This window comes from Nerophis ophidion, linkage group LG05, assembly GCF_033978795.1.
Source record: "Nerophis ophidion isolate RoL-2023_Sa linkage group LG05, RoL_Noph_v1.0, whole genome shotgun sequence".
Classification (NCBI taxonomy): domain Eukaryota; kingdom Metazoa; phylum Chordata; class Actinopteri; order Syngnathiformes; family Syngnathidae; genus Nerophis; species Nerophis ophidion.
In genome coordinates, this window is record NC_084615.1 from 29,235,719 (window position 1) to 29,252,549 (window position 16,831).

The following is a 16,831-nucleotide window of genomic DNA, read 5'->3' on the forward strand; positions in this document are numbered from 1 at the left end:
CAAAATTGCCTCTCAGTGAAAACTCCCAAGAGGGGCGCAGGAATGGAGGCGGCCAAGGACTTTTCGTTTTGCAAAGTGGAAGACTGAAAGGGAAGGCAAACTCTATTTACACAATGTTTCACTTCAATTATTCCAAAAAAACATGTGATTCCAAGATGCAACAAACAAATGTGCATCCTTTTAGCAATAAGTGAGAGAATACCCCAAAAAGGCACAGTTTCCATACAAAAAATGGCTGTGAAAGTCGCACAAAACTCCAAAGTGTAACATAAGTGTAGCTCAAGAGCTCAGTATACAGCAGGGAGGTCAAACATGCGGCCCTGAACAGGTTCAAACCGGCCCGGGGAAATAAGTTTGCTAAGTATAAAGGGACAAGCGGTAGAAATGGATGGATGGAAAATTGAGCTGCATGTTTAGATGAAAGAAATTGCGGTTCTAAATGTGTCCACTGGATGTCACATTAGTAATTCTGTTAGGCAAGCAAATAGTTTAAACCGGGGCGAGCAAGTATACCAAGCATGAGGTACACTATAAAGCGGGGCTGCGACTCCTCCCCCTCGACCCAACATAAAACAAACAGAAGTAAAACAAACAATTGGTAAACCCACTTAAAATACTGCATGAGATACTGCACATTCATTCATTCATTTTTTATTTACCTCCTTCATTGATGTGCATTTTGAACGATACATAATTATACCTCAATTATACAATTTAAATTCACACAACAATGCCTGAGAAGGAGCAGGACAAAGAAAATTTCCTGCACCCTTTGACACAATACATTATCTTACTTCATGAATATAATTTAAACCGACACATAAAACCAAATGTAATGAAACAATCAAAAAAAAAAAAAACACAAGAAAAACACAAGTGCAAAACTTCATAACGTATAAACCAAACAGAGAAAATAATAATAATAATATACACCTCATGGAATGATACAGAGCAAATACAAAACCAGACAGAAAAACAAGTAAAATAATAAATAAAAAACAAAATGTAAACACGTATGGCTGTCCATATGATCTTATTGTTCTATCTTTATATATTTTTTTCAATTGGAATATATTTTTACAGTTTTTTGTGTCGTTGTAAAGAGAATTCCACAATCTTACCCCAACCACTGATGTAGACATTTGTTTTAAAGTTGTCCTTTAATATTGTTGTTTGAAATGACCTTTTCTTCTATGCTCTGTATTCTCAGAAGTGATGACAAACATTTTTTTGTAAATTTGCTGGTAATGTTTTACTTCTAGCCTTAAACATGACACACTATGTCTGTAGCTTTACTAGCTCCTGTAGTTTCAATAGTCCAGAGTTAATAAATAATATGTTAGTGTGTTCTAAGTAATCTACTTTATGAATAATCCTTATAGCTCTTATCTGTAGTTGATACAATGCCTTTATGTTACTCTTATATGTGTTCCCCCACACAGTAGCTGATATATGGCAATATAAGTGCACAATACAATATACGCATTGCCCTATAATCTAACACATATTTTACCTTGTTTAATATAAAAATACTCTTAGACATCTTTTTTATAGTTAGACATCATTGATATAGTTCTGTGAAAATAATTGTCTTCTGTGCCTATGTAAAGAAAGTGAACAGTGTGTGATTTAGTACAATACTGTCAGTCTTTTAAGTTAGTTTGTATTTTTGGTTTGTTGAAATTGTTCACACTGCACAGCTTTTATTTTTCTATTGATGCCTCAAAGGCAAAAAATATTTTCTACCGCCGTTTGTATGGTTTGATTAAGAAAAAAAATTCCACTAATCAACCCTGATAAGAAAAGCCTCTGAAGGTAAAGCCATTTCACTTCATACATTTCTTTAAGCTCATCGAGAGAATGCCAAGAGTGGGCAAAGCAGTAATCAGAGAAAAGGGTGGATATTTTGGATGCGTACTTACATACATACATACATACATACAGTGGGGCAAAAAAGTATATAGTCAGCCACCGATTGTGCAAGTTCTCCCACTTAAAATGATGACAGAGTTCCGTAATTTTCATCATAGGTACACTTCAACTGTGAGAGACAGAATGTGTAAAAAAAATCCCGGAATTCACATTGTAGGAATTTTAAAGAATATATTTGTAAATTATGGTGGAAAATAAGTATTTGGTCAACCATTCAAAGCTCTCACTGATGGAAGGAGGTTTTGGCTCAAAATCTTCCGATACATGGCCCCATTCATTCTTTCCTTAACACGGATCAATCGTCCTGTCCCCTTAACAGGAAAACCAGCCCCAAAGCATGATGTTTCCACCCCCATGCTTCACAGTAGGTGTGGTGTTCTTGGGATGCAACTAAGTATTCTTCTTTCTCCAAACACGACGAGTTGAGCTCATACCAAAAAATATTATTTTGGTTTCATCTGACCACATGACATTCTCCAAATCCTCTGCTGTATCATCCATGTATCCATTTTGGTATAAACTTTATGTTCTGTTGTTAAATAAGATTTAAAAACGTGAGCTAATGTGACATTTCTTATGACACACATGCTGAGTTTTGCATCATGGTCTATTACACTAATTAGATGATGATGATGTCATTTAATGCCCGCAACCCAAGGGAAAACACTTTGCATGAATATTTGACCTGGGAACAGATTTTGGAAAAAAGCGTTACGAAATCGGTATAAATGGTACGAGAACGGCTGGTCAGTTTCCACTGTAAGGGAAAGTGACACTACAACATGTCATATTCTTCATATTTTGTGTGTGTGTGTGTGTGTGTGTGTGTGTGTGTGTGTGTGTGTGTGTGTGTGTGGAAATTAAACTCCCATGCACATCTTATCATGGAAACACTGACATAGTTTCCAACCTGAAAAAGATTAGATTCCAACTGAAAGGACAGCGTGAATTGAGGTGAAGCGCATGAAAACGCCCGCTGTGTACACAAACATTGCATCAGATCATGTGTTCCCATAGCTTCCAATTACAAGAAGTGAGTTATGCCCCATTCCGCAAGAGTTATTGTCATGTTGTAAAAACAAATCCAGCTGTAACTCCCGGCTTTTCACTTTAACACTTTTCAATATTTCATATATTCTGCTTTTCTAACTGCCTTGCAAGTCAGAGAATTCCCCTTTCGACTCATAAGACACAAAGCGCTGTGTGGCGCGCCGCTCCACTCTAAACGTGTGTCAAATGTTTTAACTATTTTTCACAAAGATGGGTATTTTCTTTTCCTGCCAGCTGTCAGCGTTTGATGATGCAACGGCGTTACTGTGCTTTTGCAGCCGAGCAGAAAAGCCTGTGCCGTGCCTTTTGGGCGCACGCAAGCCTCAAACAAAGACACCTACACAGGCCCGGCTGCAGCCTCTCTCGGGCCGAGCGGGGAGGACACCGGCCAAAGGGGTGTAGCAGAAATGTCCTATATTAGCTGTGGAATAGAGGACCGTGCTCAATGTCGTTTCTGGCCACGGCCCAAAACCAATCTGACTGGGCGCGTGTGTATGTGGAGACAGTGTTTCCTGTATGTATCTTTAACTCCACAAGTCGCTTCGCTCGCCAACTCTCGGCTCACTTTCAGCTCCGTCCATTTCCTGAGTCATTCCTGAGAACAATTAGCAGCGCTGTGGAATTCCTTCCCAATAGCCAGCAGGACGACTGGCAGCCCCTATTATCCACATCCCCTATAGCCACGCTGAATGAGGGGGGGTACAGGGGCGCTTTCAAAGGCCTCTCATTACCTTTTAAAGACTCTTCTTTTTTTTTTTTTAAAGGGGCCCACTAAAGGCTTAAACTCAACAAGTACGATAATTTTAAGCATTTGTAGCAGAGTTTGGTGAACCATGCTGATTGATTGAAACTTGTATTAGTAGATTGCACAGTTCAGTACATATTCCATGCAATTGACCACTAAATGGTAACGCCCGAACAAGTTTTTCAACAGTCAGGGTCCACGTTAATCAATTCATGGTACAAATATTTACTATCAGCATAATGCAGTCATCACACAGGTTAATCATAATAGTATATACATTGAATTATTTACATTATTTACAATCGGGGGGAGTGGGGGGGGGGGGGGGGTGAGGAGCTTTGGTTGATATCAATACTTCAGTCATCAAAAAAAATTGCATCAACAGAGAAATGGACATTGAAACAGTGTAGGTCTTACTTGGTAGGATAGGTACAGCCATCAGAGAAAATGGTGAGTTCAGATAGCATAAGAACAAGTATGTATAAACCCTGTTTCCATATGAGTTGGGAAATTGTGTTAGATGTAAATATAAACGGAATACAATGATTTGCAAATCCTTTTCAACCCATATTCAGTTGAATGCACTACAAAGACAAGATATTTGATGTTCAAACTCATAAACTTTATTTTTTTTGCAAATAATAATTAACTTATACTTTAATGGCTGCAACACGTGCCAAAGTAGTTGGGAAAGGACATGTTCACCACTGTGTTACATCACCTTTTATTTTAACAACACTCAATAAACGTTTGGGAACTGAGGAAACTAATCGTTGAAGCTTTGAAAGTGGAATTCTTTCCCATTCTTGTTTTATGTAGAGCTTCAGTCGTTCAACAGTCTCCGCTGTCGTATTTAACGCTTCATAATAGGCCACACATTTTCCATGGGAGATAGGTCAGGACAGCAGGTGGGCCAGGAAAGTACCCGCACTCTTTTACTACGAAACCACGCTGTAGTAACACGTGGCTTGGCATTGTCTTGCTGAAATAAGCAGGGGCGTCCATGATAACGTTGTTTGGATGACAACATATGTTGCTCCAAAACCTGTACGGACCATTCAGCATTAATGGTGCCTTCACAGATGTGTAAGTTACCCATGTCTTGGGCACTAATCCACCCCCATACCATCACAGATGCTGGCTTTTGAACTTTGCCCCTATAACAATCCGGATGGTTATTTTCCTCTTTGTTCCGGAGGACACCACGTCCACAGTTTCCAAATATAATTTGAAATGTGGACTCGTCAGACCACAGAACATCTTTCCACTTTGCATCAGTCCATCTTTGATGAACTTGGGCCCAGCAAAGCCAGTGGCGTTCTTTGGTGTTGTTGATAAATGGGTTTTGCTTTGCATAGCAGAGTTTTAACTTGCATCTACTGCACCCACTTCATGAAAGTTTTATGAAGTGGTCCTGAACCCATGTGGTGATATCCTTTACACACTGATACCTGTTTTTGATGCTGTACCGCTTGAGGGATCAATGGTCCGTAATATCATCTCTTACGTGCAATGATTTCTTCAGATTCTCTGAACCTTTTGATGATGTTACGGACCGTAGGTGGTAAAATAAGCACCGTATTTCCTTGAATTGCCGGTAAAATCCCTAAATTCCTTGCAATAGCTCATTGAGAAATGTTGTTCTAAAACTGTTCGACAATTTGCTTACAAATTTGTGACCTTCACCCTATCCTTGTTTGTGAATTAATTAGCTTTTCATGGAAGCTGCTTTTGTACCCAATCATGGCACCCACCTGTTCCTATTAGCCTGCACACCTGTGGGATGTTCCAAATAAGTGTTTGATGAGCATTCCTCAACTTTATCAGTATTTATTGCCACCTTTCCCAACTTCTTTGTCACGTGTTGCTGGCATCAGATTCTAAAGTTAATGATTTGCACAGAAAAAAATGTTTATCAGTTTGAACATCAAATATGTTGTCTTTGTAGCATATTCAACTGAATATGGGTTGAAAATGATTTGCAAATCATTGTATTCCGTTTATATTTACATCTAACACAATTTCCCAACTCATGTGGAAACGGGGTTTGTACATTAGAAATACATTTGATTATTTACATTAGGTTATTTACAATCCGGGGAGATGGGATGTGAATGGAGGAGGGTATTAGTAAAGGGTTGAAGTTGCCTGGAGGTGTTGTTTTAGAGCGGTTGGTAATGCATTCCACATTGATGTTGCATAGAAAAAGAATGAGTTAAGACCTTTGTTAGATCGGAATCTGGGTTTAACGTGGTTTGTGGACCTACTCCTGGTGTTGTGGTTATGGCGGTCATTTAGTTTTACATGCACTTTGGTATCAGGGAGGTGTAGCGGATTTTATAGACTAGGCTCAGTACAAGTTGTTTTACTCTGTCCTCCACCCTGAGCCAGCCCACTTTGGAGAAGTGGGTTGGAGTGAGGTGTGATCTGGGGTGGAGGTCTAAAAGTAACCGGACTAGCTTGTTCTGGGATGTTTGGAGTCTAGATTTGAGGGTTTTGGAGGTGCAAGCGTAATCGAAAAAGGGTTGAATGAGAGTTCCCGCTAGAATCTTCAAGGTGCTTTTGTTGACCAGAGAGGAGATTCTGTAGAGGAATCTCGTTCTTTGGTTGACCTTTTTGATTACCTTGGTTGCCATTTTATCAGAGGAAAGATTAGCCTCTAGAATGGAACCTAGGTAGGTGATCTCATCTTTCCTGGTGATAACAATGTCCCCCACTTTTATAGTGAAGTCACTGACTTTCTTTAGGTTGACATAGGACCCCAATAGGATGGATTCCGTTTTACCTAAGATAGCTTGTTGTCAGCGAACCAGGTGCAAATATTAAGGAGTTCAGCAATGAGGATTTGTTCCACCTGTGACTTGTCCTTGCCGGATACCAGCAGGGCCGAGTCATCCGCAAACAGGAACAATTCACAGTCGCATGCTGATGGCATGTCATTTACGTATATTAGGAACAGTAAAGGTCCTAGTATACTGCCTTGGGGGACTCCACAGCTTACTGAGGGGGAGGGGACACAGTGCCGTTCACATCTTGTAGGGCTGGACATTGATGGCAAAAATAATAATCACGATTATTTTGAGTGATATTGACATAACAATAAGACCATTATTTATTTATTTGAGCAGATGAGTATTTATTGTACCACCAAAACTTTAAATACAATTTAAAAGAGCGACCAAATAAATTGATAACGAAAAGTAAAAATAATAATGACTGTAACAATAAATTAAAATAATAGAAATACAAAAATTCTGTTTTTCCGTAAAAAATGTTTTATTCTATTTTTAAAAAATCCTACACTCATCACCATATAGCATATGTGTCAAAGTCAAGGCCCGCGGGCCATATCCGGCCCGGGATGATATTTGATTAGTATTACAAGCGGCCTGCGGGCCACAGTCGCCTGCTGCTGTTTTGCACCCACCAATACTCCATAAGTGTTGGCGTTATGAATTTTCAAAATGGGGTCCCACAGTTAATCTTTGGGGTCCCACTTTTTTGTAACCGTTTTGAAAACAAATGATAAATGTATGCATTATCCTTTTATATCTCACATTCTATATCAGGCTGTTTTTCTTCTATAATTTAGTGGGTGCACCTTATAGTCCCTAAAATACAGTAATCCTCTGTCGTAATTCACCACAATTCCTGTACCCTAAAACAGAGCTGGGCAAATATTTTGACTCGGGGGCCACATTGACAGAAAAAAATGTGTCTGGGGGGCCAAGGTGTAGGTTTGTATAAATGATATGTACACATTTAGCTGTTAAAATCTGTTGTGTTTGGGTCCTTTTTTTTTCAGGAACACTGATACCAAAAGTCACAATGTCCGATAGAGTTCTAAAAACGTTATTAACACAAAAAAACAGAATTTAATTTTACAGTTTCTTACTGAATGGGACACTCAAAATGTAAAGAAAGTGGGATATAGATTATTGACTATGAACAATAAAACACTGAATATTAACAACATATGAACATCGCTCCTCTTTTACTTCTCAGACCAGCTCCTCGATAGTTGTGTATCTTTTACAATATAGCAGAACACAACAAAAATGTAACTAACAAAAAAATATGAATGTTAAGTCTAATAAACACCTACAATTTGATATATTATCACATAAATATCTGCTTCTGCATCTGTTTCTAACACACGGCCACGGCAAACCCCGCCCAGTCTGGTTTGTTCTTTGTCTATGCTTCTGTGATGTAGTTTACTGTAATAACTCGTACAACACCCAAAAGTGCAGATTTCGATCATTGAAATATTTTATATAGTTCAAAACTTACGGCCATTTAAAAACAGCACACTGCACATCATAATGGCGGCGACAGTTTTGATGTTAAAAGGTCTAAAGAAATTATGTAGAACATCCGGGGGGCCGTACTTTTCCCAAGTCTGCCCTAGAAGGATGCCGGATAATTTGGAATGCTTTCCAAAGAAAACTATTTTAAAATATGCATGCCGTGTAGAACTGTGCTACAGTGCAAATAGGGCTTTTGTGATGGAAAAGCAGCAGATGATACATGTTAACCTCCTGAGAGCCAACGTCCTCTGTAGTGGAGACTTATGTTTTGCCGAACAGGGCTGTATTAAAACAAATGCCCACTGCAGACGAAGCCGGTTCTCACATCAGTCCAACTTATTCTACAAAGTGCTGCATCCTGAAAAGTCAAAACACGCAGGAGCGATTTTGATATTTTTTCATCCATCCATGCCTCCATTTTCTACCGCTTGTCCCTTTCATTTTGTAAAAAAAACAACAACAAAAAACAGACATATACAGTATAGGCCAAAAGTTTGGACACACCTCCTCATTCAATGCAATTTCTTTATTTTCATGCCTATTTACATTGTAGATTGTCACTGAAGGCATCAAAACAATGAATGAACACGTGGAGTTGTGTACTAAACAAAAAAAGGTAAAATAACTGAAAACTTGTTTTATTTTCTAGCTTTTTCAAAATAGCCACCCTTTGCACACCCTTGGCATTCTCTCGATGAGCTCATGCACACTTGTGAAGTGAAAACCATTTCTGGTGACAACCTCTTGAAGCTCATCAAGAGAATGCCAAGAGTGTGCAAAAAAGTAATCAGAGCAAAGGGTGGCTATTTTGAAGAAACTAGAATACAAAACATGTTTCAGGTATTTCACCTTCTTTTTAAGTACATAACTCCACATGTGTTCATTCATAGTTTTGATGCCTTCAGGGACAATCTGCAATGTAAATAGTCATAAAAATAAAGAAAATGCATTGAATGAGGTGTGTCCAATCTTTTGACCTTTACTGTATATTCAAAGACAAAGCGTGTCAACTTTCCATTAGGTGTCAAAGATATAGTATCAATATTTCATCTTTTTACTATTTTTTTCTGTAGATTTTTCCTTTTATTTTGACAATATGCTGTGGGTCGACAAAACGTAAGCATCAGGCCGCAAAAGGCCCCCATGCCACAATTTAGTCACCCCTAATAAAGTTTATACTACAGCACAAGTGTCAAACTCAAGGCTCGGGGGCCAGATCCGGCCCGCCACGTCAATTTGTGTGGCCCCCAAAAGGGTGGAAGTAATATGTGTTAATAAAGCACCTTATCTTTTCTGAATAAATGTATTACAAAAATAAAAGTACTGTGTGCAATTACATAGAGTTACACTTTAATCATCTATAATAATAAAAAAAACTAAATATTATATCATCATACACTTCAAAACAATGTTTTTGTTCAAATAAGGATAAATACTTAAATATCTGCTTCACTTATAATTTCAATCCAACAAAAAGTTCATGCAAATATTTTACAGTAACCTCTTTTACAGTAAAATTCACTTACGTACCGGTATTCAATATAGAGTAATAATACACTATAAAAACACAACAGCAATATATTTTACAGCATAAAATAACTAGCATGAATGTTTCCGTAAAAAAAAATAGTGGTACCGTTTTTTCATTCCATTTTATACCATTTACTTATTTAATTTATATGGTGATGTGGGATCTGAGCAGAGGATATTGTTGTGGTTTGTGCACCCCTTTGAGACACTCGTGATTTAGGGTTGTATAAATGAACGTTGATTGATTGATATATGCTGTAAAAAAAAAAGCAAACATTACGGTAAAATTGTGGCGACTGAGCTGACAGTTTTTAACAGTACACAGATTTTGTTTTGTACAGCTTACATAAAAAAAGGCATAATAATCAAATGCAATTATACACATGTTTTATATCAATCAATCAATCAATGATTATTTATATAGCCCTAAATCACGAGTGTCTCAAAGGGCTGCACAAACCACAACGACATCCTCGGTAGAGCCCACATAAGGGCAAGGAAAACTCACACCCAGTGTGACGTCGGTGACAATGATGACAATGAGAAACCTTGGAGAGGACCGCATATGTGGGCAACCCCCCCCTCTAGGGGAACCGAAAGCAATGGATGTCGAGCGGGTCTAACATGATACTGTGAAAGTTCAATCCATAGTGGATCCAACACAACCGTGAGAGTCCAGTCCAAAGTGGATCCCACATACTGTATACACATTTATATCCATACTGTATATATTTCAGTGTTAAAAGCGGCACTCTGAGGGCAACTTTAACTACGATGTGGCCCTCAATGAAAACGAGTTTGACACGCCTGTACCAGAGTATGGTCATTTTAAGCCAGCAGCACTGTTCCGCCTACGATTTGCATCACTGGCATGGATAACGCTGCTAATGGCCAGCTCAATAGCGTTACATTAGCAGCAGCACAGCGTATTAAAAAAGAAGCTTGATTCGAAAAAAGCAAAGAAGTTAAAGTACCAAAGATTATTGTCTCACACACACCAGGTGTGGTGAAATGTGTCCTCTGCATTTGACCCATCCCCTTGTTCACCCCCTGGGAAGTGAGGGGAGCAGTGGGCAGCAGCGGTGCCGCGCCTGGGAATCATTTACGGTGATTTAACCCCCAATTCCAACCCTTGATGCTAAATGCCAAGCAGGGAGGTAATGGGTCCCATTTTTTTTATCGTCTTTGGTATGACTCGGCCGGGGTTTGAACTCACAACCTACCCATCTCAGGGCGGACACTCTAACTACTAGGCTACTGAGTATGCAAAGAAAATGGCAATGGGGGATTGGACTGAGACACCTTGCGATGGAAAGAGCTTTAGTGAGGGAAAAAAAGAGCAGACCAAAAGTATTTGTTGGCTAATTTATCGTGATTCCAGACCCAAGTTGTTGTTTTTTTGCCATTTAATCAAAAAAGTCATACACACTTTTCAAGTTGCAATTAGCCGCTTTACTAGCGTTCTACCAGATCTACTTTTCAACTAAAAAGGGAACACCAGCATCTCTGGCCCTTATGAAATGTTCACCTTCAGGCCACCAGTGAACAGCCAAGGCACGCTTGCAAGCTCTCAGACATCATCATCATTAAGTCAGGCACGGTGTGTTGACTTAGAGCCTTTCGCAATCCTCCGAGGAAAGCGGGAAATCTGTTTTGAGGACAGGAAACGTCCAAATATACAGTATGTACATTCCTGCCAGCCCCTCATCTTATTTTCTTTGGCTGCCATGACACTCCTCGTATGATGAGGCTCTGCGGTCATTAGGCGAGGTGACGGGCCCATGAAGTCACTGTCAGAAAATTAGATCCCTCTTAAAAATTACACTGATGACCAAACTTTATATATTGTTAGCGACGGCAGCGTGTGGTTGTAACAGTTTTTTTTCGAGCCCATCGAGAAAAAAAAATATTTTGGACAAATCCAAACACAAAGCATGTGCGTTACTGTGTGATGGTTGGCTTCATTCCTGCCTGTTCCGAAAGTTTATTTTCTGCATCTTGGGTGGTCTCGATTAAATTATAGCTATTTTGTCCCCCGCCATATTTTTGGATTAGGCCACGGGCTCAGACATGGATTAAAAATAAGAGAGCCATTTTCAAACGTATGGCATTGACACCCGCGACAAATCCAGCGCACAATCCCCTACAATAAGATAATGACCAAGCCCAGAAAATGTGATTTATGCTGGCTGTTGAAGCAACGGCCGGGATTATGTAACGTGTCACTTTAATGCCGTTTGATACTTTGTCCTCGGTTTCGTCATACTCCAAAGCAGACTGTGATGAAACACTGTTCTGTTTGTCTTCCAGACCACAATGTTTATACGCAGAAAAAGGTGCATTTTTTGCGAGACATGTGGAAAGGCTTCTAAGGCCAACAATGCCCTACTGATAATGTGATACCCTCACCCTCCATCTCAACACCACCGCCGGTACCACCGAGCTCGCTGTTGCATAGTTGGCCGGCTGGCCTGCAATGCGTCTGCAGTCTGTGCACTGCGGTGCAGCCCAGGCAATTCCAGCTCCCCGCAGTTGCACTGGAAGGCATTTCTACTTAAAATAAACACCCCCGCTCTTACCGCCCCCACCCGCCCACGTCCAGTCTCTCAACGCCTTGCCTGTCAAAGCCTTTGGCCATCAATCTGCCGCGGCAGTCCGTTTTACAACAAAACTATCCGCTGGATGTGCCCGGGCAGGTGCAGAGGGGGCATTTTGTACCTTGTTGGCCTAAAGCACGCATGTAAATAAAGACACAAAGCGGGGTATGCGCGTCATTCGAAGGCGGCATGCAGCAGCTGGAGGGCATGGCGTCACACATTTGGAAAACACTGAACTTATGAACCGGCAAGTCACAGTCCCATCATTTTTCCCATTCAATGTCCGGGACATTATTACTATTTAGGCCTTTCCGACCTCACAATAGAGTTGATGTATGTCAATACAGGCTTTTGCTGAAAACAACATATCAGTGTTGATAAATAACTGTACTAATAAAAGGGTGTTTTCAAATTCCGTCACATACTCAGTACTACCTTTAGGTCACCTACAAACGTTTGTGCGATTACAAAATCTTCAGCTTTCGTCACACACTACCAGTCAAAGCTCCCATCCCTTATTGCTTAAACCAGTGTTTTTCAAACTAGTGTGCTGTGAGATACACAGTCTGGTGTGCGGTGGGATATTATCTAATTTCACCTATTTGGGTTAAAAATATTTTTTGCAAACCAGTAATATTATCCATCCATCCATTTTTCTACCGCTTATTCCCTTTTTATAGTCTGCAAATTATGTGTTGTTGTTAAGTGTCGGTGCTGTCTATAGCTCGGCTGAGTAAAAAAGTTAAAGTACCAATGATTGTCACACACACACTAGGTGTGGTGAAATGTGTTCTCTGCATTTCACCCATCCCTTTGTTCACCCCCTGGGAAGTGAGGGGAGCAGTGGGCACTAGCGGTGCTGCGCCCTGGAATCATTTATGGTGATTTAACCCCCAATTCCAACCCATGATGCTGAGTGCCAAGCAGGGAGGTAATGGGTACCATTTTTTTTATAGTCTTTGGTATGACTCGGCTGGGGTTTGAACTCCCAACCTACCGATCTCAGGGCGGACACTCTAACCACTAGGCCACTGAGTAACTGTGTAATACTCTTCCATATCAGTAGGTGGCAGCTGGTAGCTAATTTCTTTGTAGATGTTGGGAACAGCGGAAGGCAGTGTGAAGGTTAAAAGGTGTCTAATGCTTAAACCAAGAATAAACAAAAAGGTGAGTGCCCTTAAGAAAAGGCAGTGAAGCTTAGGGAAGGCTATGCAGAACGAAACTAAAACTGAACTGGCTACAAAGTAAAATAAAACAGAATGCTGGACGACAGCAAAGACTTACTGTGGCGCAAAGACGGCGTCCACAATGTACATCCGAACATGACATGACAATCAACAATGTCTCCACAAAGAAGGATAAAAACAACAGGAATATTCTTGATTGCTAAAACAAATAGATGCAGGAAATATCGCTCAAGGGAAGACATGAAACTGTTACAGGAAAATACCCCAAATAAAGAGAAAAATACACCAAAATAAGAGTGCAAGACAAGAACTAAAACACTACACACAGGAAAACAGCAAAAACGCCAAATAAATTAGGGTGTAATGTGACAGGTCGTGACAGTACTACCTACTTTGAGACAAGAGCTACAGTAATTGTTGGTTATGGTTTAAAGTCATATCCAACAACGACTTTTTACTGTCAACCGAGTTTCGTTTTTTTTAATGATTTCTGCTGGTGGTGTGCCTCAGAATTTTTTTCAACGCAAAAAATGTGCCTCGGCTCAAAAAAGGTAGAAAAACAGTAGCTTAAACTACAAAACTTTGCACTTACTCAGAGAGACTTTCTTCTGCCAATGGTTCTACTGTGTCTGCACACTGTGAAAAGGGGAGAAAGGTAAAAAAATTATTAGCATCTATTCGTTTTTGCAAAAGATGTTAACAGCAGGGAAACAGGATGGAAAAACATTATATTTAGGACTGATGCACCTATTTAATTGATGTGAACACCTTATGCCAGTGGTTCTCAACCTTTTTTACAGTGATGTACCCCCTGTGAACTTTTTTTTAATTCAAGTACCCCCTAATCAGAGCAAAGCATTTTTGATTGAAAAAAAAAAGAGACAAAGAAGTAAAATACAGCACTATGTCATCAGTTTCTGATTTATTAAATTGTATAACAGTGCAAAATATTTCTCATTTGTAGTGGTCTTTCTTGAACTATTTGAAAAAAAAAAGATGTAAAAATAACTAAAAACTTGTTGAAAAATAAACAAGTGGTTCAATTATACATAAAAAATTCTACACATAGAAGTAATCATCAACTTAAAGTGCCCTCTTTGGGGATTGTAATAGAGATCCATCTGGATTCATGAACTTAATTCTTAACATTTTATTCACAAAAAAAGAAATCTTTAACATCAATATTTATGGAACATGTCCACAAAAAATCTAGCTGTCAACACTGAATATTGCATTGTTACATTTCTTTTCACAGTTTGTGAACTTAGCTCGGTTGGTAGAGTGGCCGTGCCAGCAACTTGAGGGTTGCAGGTTCGATTCCCGCTTCTGCCAACCTAGTTACTGCCGTTGTGTCCTTGGGCAAGACACTTTACCCACCTGCTCCCAGTGCCACCCACACTGGTTTAAATGGAACTTAGATATTGGGTTTCACTATGTAAAGCGCTTTGAGTCACTAGAGAAAAAGCGCTATATAAATATAATTCACTTCACTTCACTTCACATTCCTATTTTGTTGAAGTATTATTCAATAAATATATTTATAAATGATTTTTGAATTGTTGCTATTTTTAGAATATTTAAAAAAGATCTCACGTACTCCTTGGCATACCTTCAAGCAGTGGTTCTCAAATGGGGGTACGCGTACCCCTGGGGGTACTAGAAGGTATGCCAAGGGGTATGTGAGATTTTTTAAAAATATTCTAAAAATAGCAACAATTCAAAAATCCTTTATAAATATACTTATTGAATAATACTTCAACAAAATATGAATGTAAGTTCATAAACAATGAAAAGAAATGCAACAATGCAATATTCAGTGTTGACAGCTAGATTTTTTTGTGGACATGTTCCATAAATATTGATGTTAAAGATTTCTTTTTTTGTGAAGAAATGTTTAGAATGAAGTTCATGAATCCAGATGGATCTCTATTGCAATCCCCAAAGAGGACACTTTAAGTTGATGATTATTTCTATGTGTAGAATTATTTACTTATAAATTGAATCACTTGTTTATTTTTCAACAAGTTTTTAGTTATTTTTATATATTTTTTTCCAAAGAGTTCAAGAAAGACTACTACAAATGAGCAATATGTTGCACTGTTAAACAATTTAATAAATCAGAAACTGATGACATAGTGCTGTATTTCACTTCTTTAACTCTTTTTTTCAACCAAAAATGCTTTACTTTGATTAGGGGGTACTTGAATTAAAAAAAAGTTCACAGGGGGTACATCACTGAAAAAAGGTTGAGAACCACTGCCTTCAAGTACCCCCATTTGAGAACCACTGCCTTATGCATCCTTTTTTTTTTTTTTCAAAAAAGCCTCACTAAAACCAAGCGAATTGCTGTGAATAGGTAAACTAGCCAGCCGAATCACATGTCACAAATGTATCTACAGAAATAACAACATTATGCGCGAAAGGACGTAGCTTAAAGTCGAGTTGTATCAGTTTAAATCTAAAAAGGGGTGAAAATTGAGTGGAGTTCGGCGCGGTCGGCTGGCGGCGTTACATAACTGTTCACACGCGGAGCAAAAAAAAAAAAACATGAAGTAAAACAACACAATGTTTACATATTTCCCACACAAGTTGTCTTTAAACCAGGACAACAATCTTAAAAGTGACACTCGCAACGACTAGTTGAAACAAACTTTACAAGTCATTAGCATAACGTTTTTTTTTTTTTACTGGATTTGATGGCGAAAAGCCATCGAATAAAAAAAAAAAGAGTACATATAAGCTACATGAATGATATTAAGTCAATGGTAGAATATTTAAATGTGGACAATAACAACACTAGCCACTTAGCAAACAACAAGCTACCAACACAAGGCGCCGGGCTTACCTGTTGTGCGCCCTAAATAAAGGAAAGAAAATCCGCAGAGGATGGAGCAAAAAAAAAGAAAGATTTATTCAGTGTGGGGGGGATTGTAGGACTCGGCGGAGGGTTCGGGACTATCTGGAGTGGTTGCGTCAGCCCCCTTATGTAGTGGGCCAGCTCTGGGAGAGCGCAGGAATGCGGAAGTGTCGGAGCCTGACGTCAGCTTGCATGCTGGCCGAGGTTGGCTAAGCCCCGCCCCTAGCAACCGAAAACAAACAGCGCCAGAGGAAAACTTTCAAGCAGTACATTGCGCATGTAAACAAACACAAGCACTCGCACACGCTGGATTGTACTTCAAGTCACCGGAAGTCAACTCTAATTCTGCTTTTAGACATTTTTTAAAAACACCCTTGTTAAAAAAATACAAAAAAAACATTAAAAGTGATGCATCACAATTTCCAGTTGTCTCTATTCAACATGTTCGAAAAGGAGTAAGAAGAAGAAGGGCTGATTCAATCATCAATCAATCAATGTTTATTTATATAGCCCCAAATCACAAATGTCTCAAAGGACTGCACAAATCATTACGACTACAACATCCTCGGAAGAACCCACAAAAGGGCAAGGAAAACTCACACCCAGTGGGCAGGGAGAATTCA

At 39.2% G+C, this 16,831-nt stretch overlaps 1 protein-coding gene across 1 annotated transcript in view; it reads right to left on the reverse strand.

Moving 5' to 3' along the window:
- The window catches only part of LOC133552885 (jun dimerization protein 2-like), a 21,992-nt gene extending 5,636 nt beyond the window's left edge, over positions 1 to 16,356 (reverse strand). The window contains exons 1-2 of the mRNA XM_061900449.1: positions 16,197 to 16,356; positions 13,944 to 13,987 (exon numbers count right to left, since the gene is read on the reverse strand). The gene's annotated coding sequence lies outside the window, so the exon portion shown is untranslated. The remainder of the gene's footprint in view (positions 1 to 13,943; positions 13,988 to 16,196) is intronic.
- Between the last annotated feature and the right edge of the window lie 475 nt (positions 16,357 to 16,831).